The sequence below is a fragment of the Canis lupus genome, chromosome 1 (assembly GCF_048164855.1).
Source record: "Canis lupus baileyi chromosome 1, mCanLup2.hap1, whole genome shotgun sequence".
NCBI classification, from domain to species: domain Eukaryota; kingdom Metazoa; phylum Chordata; class Mammalia; order Carnivora; family Canidae; genus Canis; species Canis lupus.
Window position 1 is genome coordinate 12,221,379 of NC_132838.1, and position 19,585 is coordinate 12,240,963.

Below are 19,585 nucleotides of genomic sequence, written 5' to 3' on the forward strand. Positions count from 1 at the left end.
TGAAGATCTATGCAATAAAATAATAATTTACCATGGGTTTTAAAATTTATAAGGAGGAAAGATAACAGATTAAAAGAGTTAGTAGATAGAATGAGTTGGAACTCTTTTAGGTCAAAGGATTATTGAAGCCATGGCACTGTGAAAGTAAGCTGAAAAGATGGGGTGGTGACCCCAAAGAGTCTTGCATGACAATTAAGATTATAAGGGAATGAGGCCTGATGAGGTAAAGGGTAGCAGAATGAAAATGACTAAGTATGTGAGGAATAAGTTCATTGGAAGAAAGATGGAATGGTGTTAGAGAAAAATAGGAATAAGTTATGAGCTAAGGATCACAATGTGAGGAGCTAATTTAAGAGTTTGAAGAGGATAACAACAGTGATGAATAATGGGTGACATAGTCTGATGACATGAGGTACAAAGGTGGGGGTTTTAGGGAGGGTAGGATCACAGTCTAGAAGCAACAAGAGAGTAAGCAGTGCCTCTTCCCTTCTTTCTCCAAAGGTACAAACAGTGTGAGGGCATCAAGGGCTGTTGGCAAAACAGAAGATACTTAAAAGCCAATTTTCTGTAATAATGAGAAAATATTTAACATAAGAAAAATGTTGCCAATGATGAACACTTAATACCTGAGGGTACCAGTGAAATGCTTTAGAAATTAAGGGGCAGAACAGAGGATGTGCAGAGCATAAGGTAACAGAGAGAAGTACGTCTTGGAGCTCTGGCTTTTCATGTGGAGAATGGGATTATACTCGAGTAGTGGGTGTTATGGGATTTGTTCTAATAAACTCATGGCAGTTAGCAGTGGTGGCGTTTTCCCTGGTGGAGAGATAGGCTCTCTCTAAACGTTTGACAGTATAATTCTTGTGAGTATAACTATTAAAGGACTTCAGGTAAATTTTTCAGGATGGGGCAAGTTAAATTTTTGAAGAAGGAAGAAGCAGGACGCCAGTGAGGATCATAAATACAATAGCTTCTATTCAGGGTTTTTTGTTCAAAGACTTCATTATAATTTTCGTTTGACCTAGGAATCTAGATTTTCTCATTTCTGTGCTCAAGAACTAGTGTGGTCTCCAAGAGAAAAAATTTGAAAAATGTGATGAGTTTTCTACAATGAAACTAAATGCATTATTTTGTAATGTCATTTTTACTTTTTGGAAATCAATATGGTGATAAAACCTGGTAAGTCATAGTCATTGCTTTTGTTTGCTTTTTAAGGGTTTTTCAAAAACCTGTGTACTGTATACCCATTGATTCTTTTATTTATATTTAATTTGACTGCTTTAATGGGGGTATAATATCTATGATTTCATTTTTTTCAATATCTTTCCCAAGGCTTGTTAATTCATTTTTATCTCTGAGGAAGGTGTGCTATTGGCTGAATAATGTAGTATTTGCATTTTGATTTCAATATTGCCTTTGAAACCTTAGGAGCAAGTGTTTCTGCTCTAGAAGTCAATTTACTTTGTGTCTACTCTTTAGGAAGTCACTGTGGCTCACCACAAAGTGTCTTTAAAAAAAAAAAAAAAAAAAAAAAAAAAAAAAAAACCCTCACCAGCACTGTGATCTGACAATGGTGGCTTCTACTTTCCTCCTGTGGCCAAAACCATTTACAGCAGTCTCCTTGGGTGCTAGGGATTTAGTGCCAAGTTGTACAGTCTGGAAATATGTGACAATTCTCCTCTTCTTAAGCTCCACTTTGACTCATGATCTGCAGTATTCACCCTTCTCTCTTGATAAGGAATGCTAAATCTAATTACTGCAATCCAAGCATCATCTGGTGCCTCTTTCAGAACTGTGCCATCCACTTCTAGGAATACCAGTAGGAGTAGGTTCTCATGTTATCACTACATTTTGGCCCAAATTTTTCCCAATATTCTTTATACTTGCACTTTCATGTTTGGACTGTTAGTATAATTTTTTTAAGTTAAGTTTTATTTCTCCATTTAACTTCTCTTTTTTTAATTCTACTTTGGTTCAGAGAAGCTAGTAGATAAAACTGCCTTTACTCTGGCATCTGAAACCAGTTATATTTAAATTTCCTAGCTTTTTAATTTTAAGGAGAGGGTTTGGGAAACCCTGGTACTCCTAACATAATATCACTACTGTGTTCTCTGCCAGTGTCTTTCCCCTGGGTTTGCAATTTTAAATAAGTTGCAAAGCTCTCTAGGTATTTTAGTGAGTGCCTGAGAGTGAGAGGAAAAGATGAGCTCAGGGCTGAAGGGGCTAGAGAGGAAGTCAGGAGCACTGCATCCCAAAGGGAGCGGTAGCAGCCCTGCTCAGCAACACCTGGCAGGCCAACTCTCTATTGGTGGCCAATGATTGGATAATGTGTTCACTTTACTATATTATTTATGGAATGTATTGATTCCAACCTTATTATGCAAGCATGGGAATTAAACCAATAAGAGTAAAAGCATTTTATATCCTGTATAGTTCATAATGATTCATTTTATGATGGCAAAATGTTCAGGCATTGGGCTGCATTCATACAGCCCGATTTGAATTTATGGAATTATATCAAATCCAGCAGAGCAAAGAACTTAAAAAAAAAATCAGTATAGCAATGCTGTTGATGCACACAATGTACTTATTTCACAGAGAAAGGTTCTCTTTCTTTCTTCTACATCTAGAACCATTATGCTGTTTTTATCAAGTCATTGGTGAAAGTTGATAGCTATTGCTCTGTTACATTAAGGCTTTGATGTGTAAGGTCTATATACAGTTGAATAACCTGAATGTAAATGGCAAACTCACTCAGAATGGCTTATCACGGGCTTTCTTGGCAGTAGATCTTAAGTGTCCTGTGTTTAATGCCTGCCCATTAGAGGGTAATATGCTGGCTTGCTGAGACATACTACAGGGGAATTACTAGGACTTGAAATAGTGTTTTGGTCTGGTGTAGGCCTGTTGTCTTTGATGCCAAAGTGATTTGAAATAGTCTATACATTTCCCAGGTGATATACAAAAAAGCACATTAGGAAATCGCTTACCTCACTCACAATATCTGAAAATCTCCTTGATTTGTTAAAATGTGCTTTAAGGAAAAGTTACCAAAGCCAGAAAATTAAATTTAAAGTGCTCCAAGCCTCCTATTTTATCTTTGCATCCTTTAATTCTCTGTATTACTCTTTAACATTGATTCCATCTCAGAAACTATATCATGCTATTTGTTTTAATGACTGTGCTTTGGCAACCTGCTCTGTATAGTCATCACGTTCTAAAAGAAATAGTTCAGCCTACAGAGTTTGCATGTGTGTTTTCCAACATGAGGAAATGCTGAAGTGATAGCATCATCATGTTGATCAACAACATAATCTTATCCTGGCCAATTTCAACTCACATCATCAAGATTCTTAATGTCCTATTTCTGAGTCAGATTTGGGTAGTCAGCCTTCTGAGTTTTTCCGGTTACTTTTAATACCTCACAAGATGCTACTCTGTAGTAATACATCCTTATTGAATTACATCATGATTAATTTTGAAGAAAAATTGTAAAGGATGTTTATTTTCTGCCTGCAATGAAGCATAAACTATAAGATAGCATTTTATCTGGGGTACCTGGGTGGCTCAGTGGTTGAGTGCCTTCAGCTCAAGTCATGACCCCGGGGTCCTGGCATTGAGTCCTGCATTGGGCTCTCCACAGGGAGCCTGCTTCTCCCTCTGCCTGTGTCTCTGCGTCTTCTCTCTCTCTCTCTCTCTCTCTCTGTCTCTGTCTCTGTGTCTCTCGCGAATAAGTGTTTTTAAAAAAAGATATCATTTTATTTAATCATTAAAACAATCATGGCTTATAATTGACTCATTTTTCAGAAAATATAAATGAGACTAAGAAAAGAAAAAAAGAAAAAGAAACCTTACCTGAGAACATGCAGCTACATCAGCTACCTTGAATTTATCTCATATACATTTCAAAGAGTAGCGTGCATTCCTAATGGATTGAATTTCCTTTCATTTTAAAATGGCTACAAAATAATATTTCAAAATAATTGTTATAAACATTTACAGTTTGTGAACTAATAAAATATACATTAAGTGCATCCTAAAAATTTGTTACTATTGTCATATATCTGCTTCTCTTTTATAATTGATTCTTCCTAAACTAAAATATTTTTATCTTTAATAGTCAAATCAGATTATACTTGCATGAAAATGTCTTCCCCGGTGATTCCTAACCCCTATCTTTCCCTTCTTAATTTTATTTAGTTCATGTGTTTTGTGTTGTCACATGAATACTTACTTTCCTAGTTCTAATTTTTGCTGTGAAAGAATTTGACCTTTTATTGTCAATATTTGATTATATATATAGACTTCTTACTATGATTTTCACTTGTCTGGTCACCTCAAATAGTTTATGAAATAGGCTTGAGGGCAAGGTCTTATGTACAGAGAGAGGGTTTATTAAAGCTCTATTAGTAATTAGCTGACTTTAAAGAGATATCAGGAAAAGAATAGCTAGTAAATGAAAAAGTATGCAGAGGATTTTAATTTTATTTTGAGGAGGATAATAAAGTCATGTTGCTTAGATATGCAAAGTGAATATCTTTCAGGATTCAATACATAGTTAATAAGAACTTCATACTTGTCCAAGATACAGCCACAAAATCACATAAATGTCTAAAAGTTAATTTTTGTCCCCAAGGTGGACTCAACAAGCCAGAAAATACTAATTAGATCATCAGTCCTCAGAATGGATCTGAAGAAGTGATGAAGTCATATACATAAGCTTTGAGTTTGACTGTCAGACCCTTAAAGAAGTTAGACCTCCAGGTGAAAGAAAGAATGAAGGTGTACACATGAATATAGAAAATGTCTTGTCATAAAGCAATGAGGCACACTTCAGCCAGTATTCCAGTTATTACTGGGGGGAAAAGCTGGAGAGAATTGGCTTGTTTGATGTTTAGGAAATTGATAATTACCAAAAGAGTAGTGCTAATTGAAAATTTTCCAAATTTTGCTTCTGTTTGTTTCAAAGTGCTTGCCTGTCTCCATGTGACTGCCATGATGTCTAAGTTATCTGCTCTCAGATATCCAAAACTATTTTCTGCTTCTCTCTTTTTGATGTTTTTAACTTCCCCTTTTGCATCATTTTTTGAGGAGTTTTAGGAAAATCCACAGAAAACAAATGTCTAATACTCTATATTTTCCCCTAGTGAAGATGCTGGTATGAGGATGAAGGAAGCTGAATATTTAAGTCTTCTGTGTCACTCCCCTGTCTCCTATAAGAACCCTTTTATCTGAATTATATACATTTTTTTTGAAGTGTCATAGAGAAAGAAAGGCTTACTGGGTAAGTTTTATTATAATTTATATAGTAGGAAGAAGTAAATACTCTGTAACTACCTGATTTGTCATTAATTAATCACACACAATCAATATCTCTAGCCTGATTAGAAAAATGATAAATGCAGGTTAAATGTATTAACAGCAGATGCATGCAAATATGAGAGCACAATAGGTTGAGATCCACAGAGCATGAGTTTGATTAAACAGAACAATTTTTAGTTTTTCATTTGAAGACATATTCATATGAATTCACAGCTTTATTATTTCATGCCCAAATTTATGGCCAAAAAATGTATGGTTTAAAAATCACAACTTGAGTTCAATAGCAATGAAACCTCATGTAGAAATCGATATTATCATGAACTACATGTAAGCTGTTTAGCCGATTTCTGAAATCAGGGCTACAAATACAAGAGTTTCATTATTTCCAATCATTCCTTCAACCATATTTTGCTGAATCTTTTCCATCTTTTAATAAGTTCTCTGGTTAAGTCTATGAATCTCCAATCACTTTTAACCAAATTTTTAAAAGATGTGGCCTCTTCTATTTGATCTTATCCAATCTATCATCCTACTCCTATGCCCAAATATTTTTGTCTATGGTTTGTCCTGATGACCTAGAGGAGACGAGGTGAACACAATACACACTGAAATCCTTTTCCATGTCCCTTATCTTTGGAGTGACAAGACAATTATAGGTTCGTATTTTTTTTAACATGTTGGAAAAGAGAGAGAGCTGAGGTTATCTTATTTAACCAATTACTGGTTGGTGTTGCAGAGACACCCTATGCTCCCCTGGGACAGCTAGTGGCTTTCCCTGTTACTGGCTTCTGCTTATGTGGTGGCCTCTGTGTGTGATTATCTTGAGGATCTTTTCAACCCAGCACACATTTCCAAAGATGACCTCCTTCTAGAGGGCCACTTATGTATTCTTTTTATCCCCTAAACCTTTCCTGCCTGCTGCTTTGCTCTCCAAGAAGGTTACCTTGTAGGACATGCAGATGACTATGCAAACTCACCCATTTTCCTTTGTCCTCAAATCTCCATGTAGAACCACAAGGTCTTTATCCATGCCATTCAAGGGCACAGAAGTGGTATGGAAGGAAGGGGCATTCTCTTCCCAAGCACACTGCACAAGTTTTCTTTGTCCTATGAATGCAGTGTGCTCCAGCAAGCCTAATGACTTAAGAAATAGCCAGGGAAGAAGCAAGTAGGCTGGAGAATATGTGTCAAGCTCCTCTATAGAAATAACAAGGGGAGGGATTAAAAGTTGAGCAGTTTAGCATTCTCTAACGATAATGTCCACTTAATATAGTATGGCCCCTTCTTCCTTTTTGTAAAAGGCCTCCAACTTAACAAGTGTCCTATAAATGTCCCTCTATTTGATTAGGATATGGAGGCAGTGTCCTCATCCATGATGAGGAAGAGAAAGCCATAGCATTTCTCACTTTGCACTCAACCAATAACTGAATATGACAATGAATCTTTAACCTTCTTTTATAATTCTTGACCCTTGGGTAGACTTGCTTTCTGCTCACTTTAGAATATGAGGCACTTGATAACTTTTTACCTTCAATTTTGCATTCTATCCTCCAACCCAACAGCAGAAATCATGTTCAATATATTTCTATAGATTCGCCAGTACATATTTTGTTTAAACCAGTTATAGCAACAAAGCTGGAGTTTTAGAAAACCAAAGTTGTCCAAGACATTTTTTTGAAAATTTATTTTCAAACATTGATTTAACCATTTAATATGTACTAGGTATTTCTGGGAAGGGAAAAAAAAAAGTTTTTTGCCTTTAAAGTTTTTTTTTGTTTGTTTTTTGTGGGTTTTTTTGTTTTGTTTTGTTTTGTTTTTTTGTTTTTTGTTTTTTTTAATTCATGAGAGACACAGAGAGAGAGGCAGAGACACAGGCAGAGGGAGAAGCAGGCTCCATGCAGGGAGCCTGACTGGGACTCAATTCCAAGTCTCCAGGATCATGCCCTGGGCTGAAGGCAGGCGCTAAACCGCTGAGCCACCCAGGGATCTCTGTTTTTTTTGCCTTTAATGAGTTTAGAAAGCAAAAGCATAGCTACAATACAGTGCAATCAGTTCCAAAGGGAGATACAAAAGGGTGTTTAATTGAGCAGTCCCTACAGGTGAGCAGATCTTGAGAGCAGATACTTTTTTTCCAGACTGCAAAAAAGAAGGAAATTTTTAAACCACACTTGGAATTTAAATTTGGTATTTCAATACTTGAGTGTGGGGCAGCCCTGGTGGTTCAGTGGTTTATCGCCGCTTTGAGCCAAGGGCGCAATCCTGGAGACCGGGGATTGAGTCCCACTTTGGGCTCCTGTCTCTGCCTCTTGCCTCTCTCTCTCTCTCTCTCTCTGTGTGTGTGTGTGTGTGTCTCTCATGAATAAATAAATACAATCTTTAAAATATATATATTAAAAAAATACTTGAGTGTGCCACTATAAGTCTGTCTATAAGCAGGACAATTCAGTAATTAGAAATATATAAAACATTCATTTATTTTTATACTTTCCCGGTTTAATCTTTTAAGATATTTGATCTACCTAGAACTTTGAGAATGTTACAATATATTACAAGGCAAAACTACGTAAATCTAAAACATTAATTTATTTTAGCATTGACGCATACTTTTCAAAGAACTTTAAAGACTTGAATAATATACATTAACTTCTAAAGCTCTTAAGTTTTTTTTTAAGTTTTTAATTTCTAGGAATACATCAGAATCTATAGTCTCATAAAAGTAGGAATAGCGTGAATTGTGAAGTATTCGTGAGATGTAAGATAAACTAAAGGGACAGAAACCAAAGTTCTATGATTTTTGCTTTTCAAGATAGTGAGAAAACTAAGTTACTACTTGAGTGCCTTACTGTATTAATTTTTGCCTACTTTTTATTTGGATCATCATAAATGACACATTCAACAAATTATTATATACAGAGAGCAATCTTAATTCTTTGTGTGTATATCCCCATGGATGTCAGCGTTAAAATATTTACTGCCCTGAGCTCAATCAAGGTAAGATACAATGTAAATATGGAGACTTTATTGCCCTGTAGGGCCATAACATAAATAATTTCCTGTAGCACAAGTAGTTCTTATTAAGTAGTTGCTTTTCTCTTGCTCTCCTGTATTGAATATAGTATTTAGTTATTCCTATGTCCTCCAATGACCAACCTCTTTTATCTTTCTAAGGCCTTCTGGGAAAGGAAGTAGAAAGGCTACATATGTATACACACATGGATAGATAGATAGATAGATAGATAGATAGATAGATAGACAGATATAGATATATGGATAGATGGACCTCAACCATTTGTCCAGCTAACCTATGAACTGCATAATAGGGAAAAAAGAAAACCTTCTCATGACATTCCTACTTGAACATCAGAGCAGTTGTTAACTACCTGTCAGGTAAATACAGGAAAATTTAAATGAGTTAAATTGTGAAAGGGCCACAAATGATTAAAGGAAGGAGAGTAAGCAATAAGAAAATATAGCTAACCAGCAAAATATGACCTTTAATTTCTAGATCTGAAACCCTACACCAGAACTCAAGACACCAGAGGGGGAGAGAAGAAAGATATGCCTGTCACCCATGAAAGCCCTACTGGAAAGGCAACCGTGTTGAGTGGAAAGCCTTTCTAGACACACTGCATATTTTCTTTCATATTCAAAATTGTTCCGATGGTTAGATTTTAAAATGAGCAAACTAAATATTAGTGATTTGTTTAGAATGTACAAGTACACATGGCACTTATGGTGGAATCAGGTTTAAGCCTCTAATTTTCAAAAACAATCTGTCCCATCCACCACCAGCCTTTGATCTCAATTATCAGAGAAGCATTAAAATAAAGATATGGCTGTTTTTCACTTTTCACTATAAGAAATATTGTAGTTTTCTTTATGGGGGGCAAGGGGTATCATGCCTTTCAGATTAAATATCAAATTATGTGATAAAGCCAAATTATTTAATTTTTGGTGAAAGGTCATATTTCCTTTTACCTGTTCTATTATTTTAGTACCCACTTCCCAGTGAGGTATTAGTACTCATTGTATTTATGTATATCCCACTCCTTGCCATTATATTGTGAGTTCATCTCTGTCCACTATAACACCAAAGACACAAATTTAATATTTAATCGATTTCCATTGGCAGCATTATATCTCATTCCTGATTTGAATAAATAGAATATAAAGTGCAAAGCCTGCATTTTCATTCCTATTTCTGTTTTATTGACCCATTTTTCTTCTCTATATCTGTCCCCTTTTTCAGTTAAAGTTTATTTCACCATGAGTTCAAAATTTTACAGGAAGAATATTTTACAAGAGAAATTATTAATAGTTTCCTGATTTAAAAAAAAAAAAGTTTCCTGATATTTCTTCCAGTATATCAACTTTTTCTCTTGTTTTAAAAGCAAATAGTTACAAAAAGATGTAACAAATATATTAATCAAACCATAGTGTAAATCACTACCAAGCCTATTTAAATAAGATTTATTTTTCAAAATATTGAAAAACAAAATAAGCAAAAGCAAACTACTAACAGCTATTTGGATGTTTAGAATCTTGCTTATACTGAAATGTCTCTCAAACAATCAACTACTTGTAAAACATGACTTGCTAACCAGAGGAAATCACATCTATAAATATAGAATTAAAAACCATACTCTCTTACCACCTTTATTAATTCCCTCACATAATGCTTTTAACACCATAAAATATGGTGGATATAGTGTAAAAGTCTTAACTATATTCCACCAAACTTGACTTTGAAAATGTAGGAGTCTAGTTTTAATAAATATTTGTTCACTACAAAGTTTTATTTGATCTTTTGCTTCATGTAAAGGTAGAACCTCTTTAATCTTTTTAATGTATTTATAAACTAATATTTTTATTCTTTAAGGCAAAACATTGACAAGTAAGGTAATTTAGATTCTATTTCATTAGGACAAGAATCAGCAAATAAAATGACAGAGCAAAATAGTTAAGAGGAATGTATATAGAAAAAATTTAGCATGTAATGAAGTGGAATTTTAAGTCATTGTGGAAAAATTGTTTTCTGAAATACTTTCTTATTATGGGATAAAATGGGGATTTCTGGGTGGATCAGTTGGTTAAGCCTCTGTCTTTGGCTCAGGTCATGATCTCAGAATCCTGGGATTGAGCCTCTCATAGGACTGTTGGCTCAGTGGGGAGTCTTTCTGCCTCTGCCTTTGCTCCTCCCCTGCTCATTCTCTCTCTAAAAATAAATAAAGTCTTCAAAAAAAAAACAACAATAACAAATAAATATGACATAAAATGGACACTACAAAGCATAGAACTAACAGATTTAAATATCAAAAAATATTTTAAAATATGTATTTAATAAAATACACAAAGCAACATGATACATTGTAGACTATTGAAGATCTTTATGGTATGAGTGACATTACCGTACAGAATCTTTGAGGAATATATACAAATTAATAGGAGACAACCCAATTTTTACAATGGTCATATTATATAACCAGGAAATTCACACAAGAAATACACACAGCCAATGAAAACATTTTTAAATGTTAAATTCTACTAAAAGAAGTATAAATCAAAATACAAAACACTCACAATTTTTATAAAAATAAATTGGGAAGAATAAAACCTAATAACAACACAATAAAACCTAACTAACAATTAGTTGTTAGATGTTTGAGAGAAAAGGCACATTTATACTATTAGGTTTAGAAACAGTTTTAGCCATCTTGGATTCTTGGGGGAAAGTGGAGCACTATTTGACTAGTGATTTTATTTTTATGAAAATATTCTACAGAAAAGTCTGTATATGAATGGAAAGATTTTGTGCAAGTGTAAGTAGTCATTGTTTATAATAGCAAAAACTGGAAAACAGATTTATTATTCATTAATAAAATTATTAACATTTATTAACATTTTTTCTTTGTCCCTACTGAAAATACTTTGAAACCATTAAAAATGTGGTATGTGAAAATACTTTGAAACCATTAAAAATGTGGTATGTGTATGTGTTTTGACAGAGAAAAAATAATAATTGCAACAAGTATGTTATGAACAATATATCTGGCTTCATCCAATCTAGAAAGTGAAAATAAACCAAATACATAGATACATAGCTATATAGACAAAGATAGGTATAGATACATAAGAAAACTAAATATATAAGAAAAGAACTTAAAACACAAGTGTCTGGGAAAAGATACGATGAACTTGTTCACTTCTCTATAAAGGATTTTCAATAAATGATTAATACATTTTACATTAATAAAACAATGAAACTGATTATCTATAAAAAAATTCCAAGAAAGATCATAAAGTTATAGAAGTTCTTAGAAAAAGAGTAAGAAAGTTATTTGAAAGAAATTTTTTGAGTCGTAGGACAAACCCTGAATATGTTTTAGGTTTAGAATTTGAAAAATCTATTGTAAGTAATAAGATCTTTTTAAACTATGCAAATTATTCCTATTTAAAAGAACAAAACTAGTATGTTTTATCTTTTACACTTTTTCTTAGATTGTACAACTCTTTGAAGCAAGCAGCTGCCATGAATTTTGAAAACTAAGCTGCCTTCATTCAATATCTATGCAAAAGATGTTTAAAAGAATTTTGGATCAGTATGACTGTCAAGTGAGAGTGAGCCACATCAGGAGATGATACTGTGAGTCATAGTTGTTAGTTGAGAAGGTGAAATCAATTAATCACGTGTTTCTCTAGAGAGAAATACTCCATACACAGCAAGTCTGTGGAAGAGTACAAACAGATGCTCTCTGAAACTGCATGAGATGATACAGGAAAGACATTTAAAATATATTAGGGAAAAAACATATTAGGTAAAATAAATTACCATCACTAACACTCAATGATAAAACATTATTTTAAGTAGCCAAGACAATTTTTACAAATAGATATCTATTTTATAAATATCTATTAGTATTTTAAAACCAGGAAATGGTGATTTAACAATAAGTTTAATACAGTGAGAAACATCAACACATAAAATATTGCTGCTAGAATTAGTTGGACAAAACAACTAATTTTCAAAATTGTTTTCCTGTTAAGTAATTTATTGTCAAAACTATCAAGCTCCTTTTTTTTTCTTTTTAAAGTTCTTTTTTTTTTTTTTCATTCATGAGAGACCCAAAGAGAGAGGCAGAGACACAGGCAGAGGGAGAAGCAGGTTCCCTGCAGGGAACCTGATGTGGGACTGGTTCCCAGCACCGCGGGATCACTACCTGAGCCAAAAGCAGAGGCTCAACCACTAAGCCACCCAGGCACCCCACAAGCTCTTTTTAATGCAGATGAAAGCATGTTTATAAAAAATTTAAAATGTATAGACCACATTTAAATGCATATTTATGAATATGCACAGTCATTAAAACTATTACATTATTTAACAAAGAGGTCAAGTAGTGCATTTCATCAATGTTAAAAGTTTGGTAAACTACAATTGTTTAGTAAACAGCAATAGATAATCTAGAACTTGAAATAAGATTCTTAATGAAAAAAAAATAGATCATAGACTTTATTAATTTCTATCCACATAGAGGGAAACAGTAAATGTTAATTGCAACATCATAGACATATATACTTTCAGAAGGCAAAATTAGGCACTTTAACCTTTTTTGGTGATACAATAATGTGTCTTGTCTAAGTTTCCTTGATTACCTCTGATTAAAACAAAACACTATATTTGCACTTGTGCTTTCTTGGGAATAGCATAGAGCATTGCAACTATAATTGATAAAATTATGGAATATAAAAATAATCTCACTTGGGCCGCAGATCAAATAGTGAGTCAGCTGGTTCACTTAAAGTTAGAATTCAAAACAAAGCCTGAAAGAATCATTCTGACAATGAAAAATGGCATTGGATTGGTGCTGATCTTCCAATGTATAAGAAGAAAGGAAAAACTGGTGAATTTGGATATTTACACCTCAGTGCTCTTTGTTAAAGAGAAGGTTTACCAATTATGGTCAATGAGATGCAGTGATATGTCCCCACTCCCAATTCCTGCTCCTCCTTGGTGAAGTTTTGTTTCCCCAGCTGCTAAGGCAGCCTTACTCTATTTTGTCTTACCTGTTGGTCCCATTGACACTTGTCTTCACTGCAAACTTCTGCTTTGTTTCCTTTGAGATCCAAGCAAGTGTTCAATGCATGTTGGTAGTGGGAACAGAGAAATCCACCCCATTTCTGGGTGGACTTAGATGGTACTGACTTTAGATGGTACTGACGATAGATTTATCTAACCCGTGTGATCAAATTGTTTTTAAGCTTTACTGCTAATGCTTAATTTTATCATAATCATTGCGGGAATTATTTCATGGATTTTGCACTCTGAGTAGTTTCTTTAAACATGCAATAAAAATGCAGTCAAAATTTGAGATGTTTAATAAGTATTCATAGATACAACAGGGAAAATAGCAAAATTTTTCAATAAGGTGGATAGGAAAGCTGGCAAATCATTTTCATTCACTTTCCTCAGATGTATGTCACCTTCCCCCTTGCCAAAAAAGTGACATTCTAAAACATTTTTTAAAAGGCCTTCAAAAGATCTTTTTAAATCTCCATAAAAGACATTGTATAACACATTTTTTGTTTTGAAAATATATGTAGAGTTATGACTTTTATAGAACACAGATGTACACATCTATTTCTATCATCTATTAGTCAGCTGCAATTATAGTTCTTTTTAAAAACCATATAGTTTAAGGCACACTTCAGTGTCCCAAATCTCTTTACTTTGTTAGAAGTGAACATAGAATATTGAAGCAGTAATGTGATAGTTCAAAAAAGGTACTTTAAATATTTCTAGTGACACAAGATTCAAAGTCAGTTAATAAAACATGTATATAGCATATTTTATTTTAATATATTAATATATGAGTCATCTATTAAGTATATTAAATATGCTAGCATATTAATACAGGAAAGACATTTTGTAAAATCCATTAATGCACATTTTATAGTTTTCTTCTATTTGTCATCAAGATGGAAATAGTCTTTAATCATTTATTAATTAGATGCATTACAGTTGCAATGGCTTTTGTGTTTATTTCATGAATACATTTGATTACATAAATTAATATGAGCTTCTATAAATTAACAGCAATGATTGAATAGTTCATACCTAATGTGAAACTACACATAGTTAAGAAAATTTATGTAACCAGGTAATATTTTGCTAAAATTAATGATCAGGTTTATATTTTTATCAACTTCAAGATCACTCTTGAGAGTTGTTTTTTGTCTCTTTCAAGAGGGTGTTCTAGTAATCTGCTTTAAAATGAAATAGTAACACAATACATAGTTTTAATAAAAGTATTTTGAATGCAGTGGGCTATATTTAGTTTGCTAGAGAACTTAGAACAAACTTTGTCTTTGGAGGCAAAACTACAGTGATCCTAGAGTCATAAAGACTTCTAAAAATCAAATATAAAATTGAATTCAATCTCAAGAAGGCAGAAGTCAAGACAAAAAGATTCAACATGGTAATCAGATCCATGTATTCAATACGTGGAGTCATGTTAGCTAAATCATTGTAGGAGAAAAATAAACTTACTTGGTAACTACAGTTCAGGAAGGAAAATCAATTCAGGTAATTGGAAAGATAAAAATATTTTAATTTCCATAAGTTGCTTTTGTAGAGCAGCTCTTGCCCCTCCCTCCCAAAAAAAGGATTTTGAAGGTAGAGTACATTAAAAATGCTTTCATTTGATATATTCATAATATTTCATTGATTGAATTTCAGAAAAATCCATCACTTTTCTCATCCTTACATATTAGAAGATCACAGCCAACTTGATATATCATTTTTCACTGTCTGAGAATTTGGTTCCTGCTTTCTATTTGAATTAAAAGTTCAGGTAACCTGACTGACTCACCAAGTGATCCACAATCCAATCAAGGTCATGTTTCAATTTAATGTTTGCCATTTTAAGAGATGATTTCCCTTCTGAGGTCATTCTGAATAGGAGGTTCAATTTGATTTTTCTGTACATAGACAATTCAGTTTTCTTAGAACAATGAAACCAACAAAAATCATGGGACAAAAAAAATCAGGTTTAAAATAAAAAGGTTTGTATACTGAACTCAATTTGGTCTTCAATTCCTAGTTAAATTTAATCATTTCAGAATTTCCCTTTGTTTAGAACATATTTCATTACTTTATCCTTATAATTGGGGCAGGAGCTATATCCAGTAGTTAGTAGCGTGAGCTGTGAGATATATTACTTCACCTTCTCTTTAGTCTTTGGCATGTGACTAGGTCTATTTGGGCTGTGATAACAAATACCATTGACTGAGTAGCTTATATACAACAGAAATTTGTTTCCTCACAGCCCTGGAGACTGGAAGTCTGAGATCAGAGCATCAGCATGATGGGGTGAGGGCCCTCTTCCAAATGGCAGACTCTTCCTTGTTTCTTTAAATTGCAGAAGGGACCAAGGGAGCTCGATCAGGCCTCTTTTATAAGGACACTAATCCTACTCCTGACCTAATCACTCCCCAGCAGGATCTGGCTCCTAATACCAACACCTTGGGGGGTAGGTTTCAACATATAAATTCTGGGAACATATTCAGACCATGCTTACATTACTGCTCCACTTCTCTGAAGTTTCTCTATCCTACCTATTCCCATGTTCTTTTTTCCTAAAGCCTACCCTCTCATGTTTATGATGGTCTTCTGTGGATTTGTGTACCTGCCTTCAGCACCCCTGTGAGACACTGAAAAAATGTTTAGTACTCTGAGACTGAGACTCTAAAATATTAGGGCTGCTTCAGCTCTCTCTCCTTAGGATATCATGCAAATATCTAAATAATGACTCCATACAAATATGGCATGAGGAATAAAGACACATTATTGCCTTAAAATTACAGCCCCTATTAATCCAGCAACATGTTGGTGAAAGGCAAGGAAATGTCTTGTGTGCACCAATTCTCAAGGAAGTTATCCTAAGGCTGTCACACCACCTCTCCGCTTGCATCCTTTATGTTAACTAGAACTTAAACATATGATTGCATCCAGCTATAGGAGGGCTTGGAAATGTAGTCTTTTTTTTTTTTTAAGATTTTATTCATCGATTCATGAAAGACACAGAGAGAAAGAGAGAGAAGCAAAGACACAGGCAGAAGGAGAAGCAGGTCCCTGCAGGGGACTCAATCCCGGGGCCTCCAGGATCATGCCCCAGGCTGAAGGCAAGAGCTAAACTGCTGAGCCATCTGGGCTGCCCGAAATGTATAGTCTTTTTATTTTGGATGGGTATATGCCTAGATGGAAGTTCTAATATTACAGAAGAGAGAAAAATACAACACTTCGGAGGAGTTGACTGTAATGTCCCATCCACTTAATGCATCTAGCTCTACTTCACCACATTGCCAAGCACTTAGAAACCTGGTTCTTGGGTTGCCTGGGTAGCTCAGACGGTGGTTAAGCATCTGCCTTTGGCTCAGGTCACAATCCCAGGGTCCTGGGATCGAGCTCTACCTCAGGCTGTCTGCTCAGTGGGGATCCTGCTTCTCCCTCTCCCTCTCTTTCTCCCTGCTGCTCCCCCTGCTTGTATTTTCTCTCTTGCTCTCTCTCTCTTTCACTGCTCTCTCTCTCTTGTAAATAAATAAATTTTTAAAAAGGAAGAAACTTAGTTCTCACCCTTATCATTCTGTGGGCATAAGTTAGGGAGCCATCCTTCCAATATCCTAAATAAAGGAAATATGAAATTCTCCAAGTTGAAGACTCTTTCCACTCACTTGAGGTAAAGTGAAACCCACTATTCACCCCAAACTTCACTCCACTTTGGATATAATGGGAATCATAACCCAGCTATCTCTAAAGTTACATCCTATAAAACATTTTACCCTTAACAGAAGGAAAGTGTGTGAAGTCATGTAAACAGTTTGTTTTCATATTTTTTCAAGATCTCTAGGTGGTCTAACTCATTTCACACACATACTGCTACCGGATATCTATTATCCCTTGGTATCGTAGTTACATATTCCAATATAACATCCTGTTATGTATACATTGGTTTATGATTTTGGGATTTAACCAAATATATATTTTAAAATTTCTTTAGTATCCTTTGCCCTTCCTATGATTCAAGTAGCTAAGTGTATTTTCCATCAGAAAAGTATTTTTAACAGCATAAAAACATAGCTACAGGCTTTGTTTTTCAAAAGCATCTGCTCAGCACTATTAAGTTCTCCAGAAAAGACAGCAGTGTTCAACAAACATTGCAGCTGCTAACTACCTGTTCTAGTTAGTGCGGTTAGGCATGACCAAGGGCCTCATTCCATCCAATATTCTCTGAAATGAAGTGGCATGTGTCACTAATCAGCTGAAATGTATCACTAATCAACTAACATTAAAAAATTGTGGCCTTCTAGCTCTCTCTTCCTGCCTTGGCAACTGAGGAATGTTTTCAGATTACACAGTTTAAGAGAATCTTGGAATGTTTTACAGGCTCCTTGAGTGACTACAGGAGCTTGTCCCCTAACTACTATAGTGGAAGTTTAGAATACAACAGACAAATCATTTTTAGTTTTAAACCCCTGCAGTTGGAGTTTTACCTAACCTATTCCAATTCATATATCTTCTGAAAGATTGTTAGGACTGAGGGCAAGGTGGAGAAAAAGCCTATGTAAAGGTTTGGTTCTTGAGAAAAGTTCCTATAGCATACCCCTTACTATATCTTGACCAAGAATCCTTGTGACAGGAACTCCAGAAATTTGAAAACCCTAAGAGCAGAAAGGGAGGTCTATGCCCAGAAAGAGATCAGAAAAACTACTAAAACTCAAGTATTAAAAGATTCCAGGGAAAAATAAATTTGTTAGCTATGGTCTTCTAAGAAGCAAACATTATGATGGAATTAAACATGTAAGAGATATACTGAAAAAAGAAAAATGTCTACAGAGGATAAAGGGGAAGAATCAGAAGTAGGCATAGAGAGCCTTTGGCAGTAATGCAGTTCTGACATCTGTGAAATGAAAGGGAGCAGGGAGGAAGGGGCCAGAAAAATCTTGGGCTTAAGATTACTCTCAGAAAATTTCTTCAGGCTGATGCAGAGTGCTCAAAACCAAGATTCCCCTAGAGGATCCTGCGTCCTACAATGGGCCAGCACTAGTACCTGTGCAGTAACACTCTATTATTGGTTGGGAGCACATAGGGGAGTGAGAAAATCTCTGGTTAATGCTCTGGGGCTATGCTCCCTGCAGCCAGTGCTCTTAAAGGATATCTGAAAGATTTGGTTCCAGAGATGCCACAGTCTACTCATTGTGCCAACAGAGTCCATTTCCATGCACATTTAAGAGGTATCTACTCTAAGGCTCTTCTGGCCCTTTTTATTCTGAAGGAAATTTATAGTAAAAACAATGTTGACAAACTCATCTGTATTCATTCTTGCTGCAATTTGTGTCAAGACCAAAATATAGTTTTCTCCCTTCTCCACTACTAATGCTAAATGTTTCTCAGCTATTCAGCCAATCTGGATGGCTTAAGTGTTAATTTAACCCAATCTCTTATTCCTGGGAGGTCTGAGCCCCAAGTACTCATACTCTTCCAAAGGTAGGATTGCTGCGTGTCAATCCAACTGGATCTCCTGTATTCTATAACCCACTGGATTAAGAGAGTGACACCTTCCTTTGTTGAAAAGGGTCATTTTCCTTGGAAGATGTTGACTCCTCTTCTCACCTACTGGTCTGTAGACATGAGGAGTACAAAGTTCTCTAATGGAATCCCAACCATGCAGAACCAGAGTAGTGGAGATGGACAAGTATCTGATGGGTCACCGGGAGCCGCTGAAGACAAGTATTGCTTTCATACTTTGGTTCTTACACCTGTGAACATTTTCTATTGGAGATAAAATGCAGTGGTCTCTAGTTTAACACATATACTGCATCCTGAAAAATGGTACCCCATGTGTTCAGAGAACTTCCTCCACACCGGTACTTCACTTGAGTCTTTATTAGGCTACTCTAACACTCTATGAGGTTAACTACATCAAGATGTTTTGGTATATGATGATAGAATGAGTAGATTTCATGGTCAGGGCCCCGTCCTTTGCTGTAAAGAGAATCTTCTAGTTGGCTGTGTTATTGTAGATCAAGCATCCATAAGTTCTCAAATAATGATGCTGGCTGAGGTTTTGCAGTTATAAGGCACTCATATTCAGAATAAATATACCTGAGAAGGTACTAATGGACCTTCCAGAAGGGGGAGGTTCATTGTAACTAACTTGCCACCAAGCAGCCCACTGGACTATTATATCTATGAACCTCTTTTTAAAAA

At 34.9% G+C, this 19,585-nt stretch overlaps 1 long non-coding RNA gene across 2 annotated transcripts in view; it reads right to left on the minus strand.

Moving 5' to 3' along the window:
* The window catches only part of LOC140611949 (uncharacterized), a 56,248-nt gene extending 38,564 nt beyond the window's left edge, over positions 1–17,684 (minus strand). For both annotated transcript variants that reach the window (XR_012013333.1, XR_012013284.1), the window contains exons 1-2: positions 17,550–17,684; positions 3,856–3,959 (exon numbers count right to left, since the gene is read on the minus strand). This is a non-coding gene — a long non-coding RNA (uncharacterized lncRNA). The remainder of the gene's footprint in view (positions 1–3,855; positions 3,960–17,549) is intronic.
* Between the last annotated feature and the right edge of the window lie 1,901 nt (positions 17,685–19,585).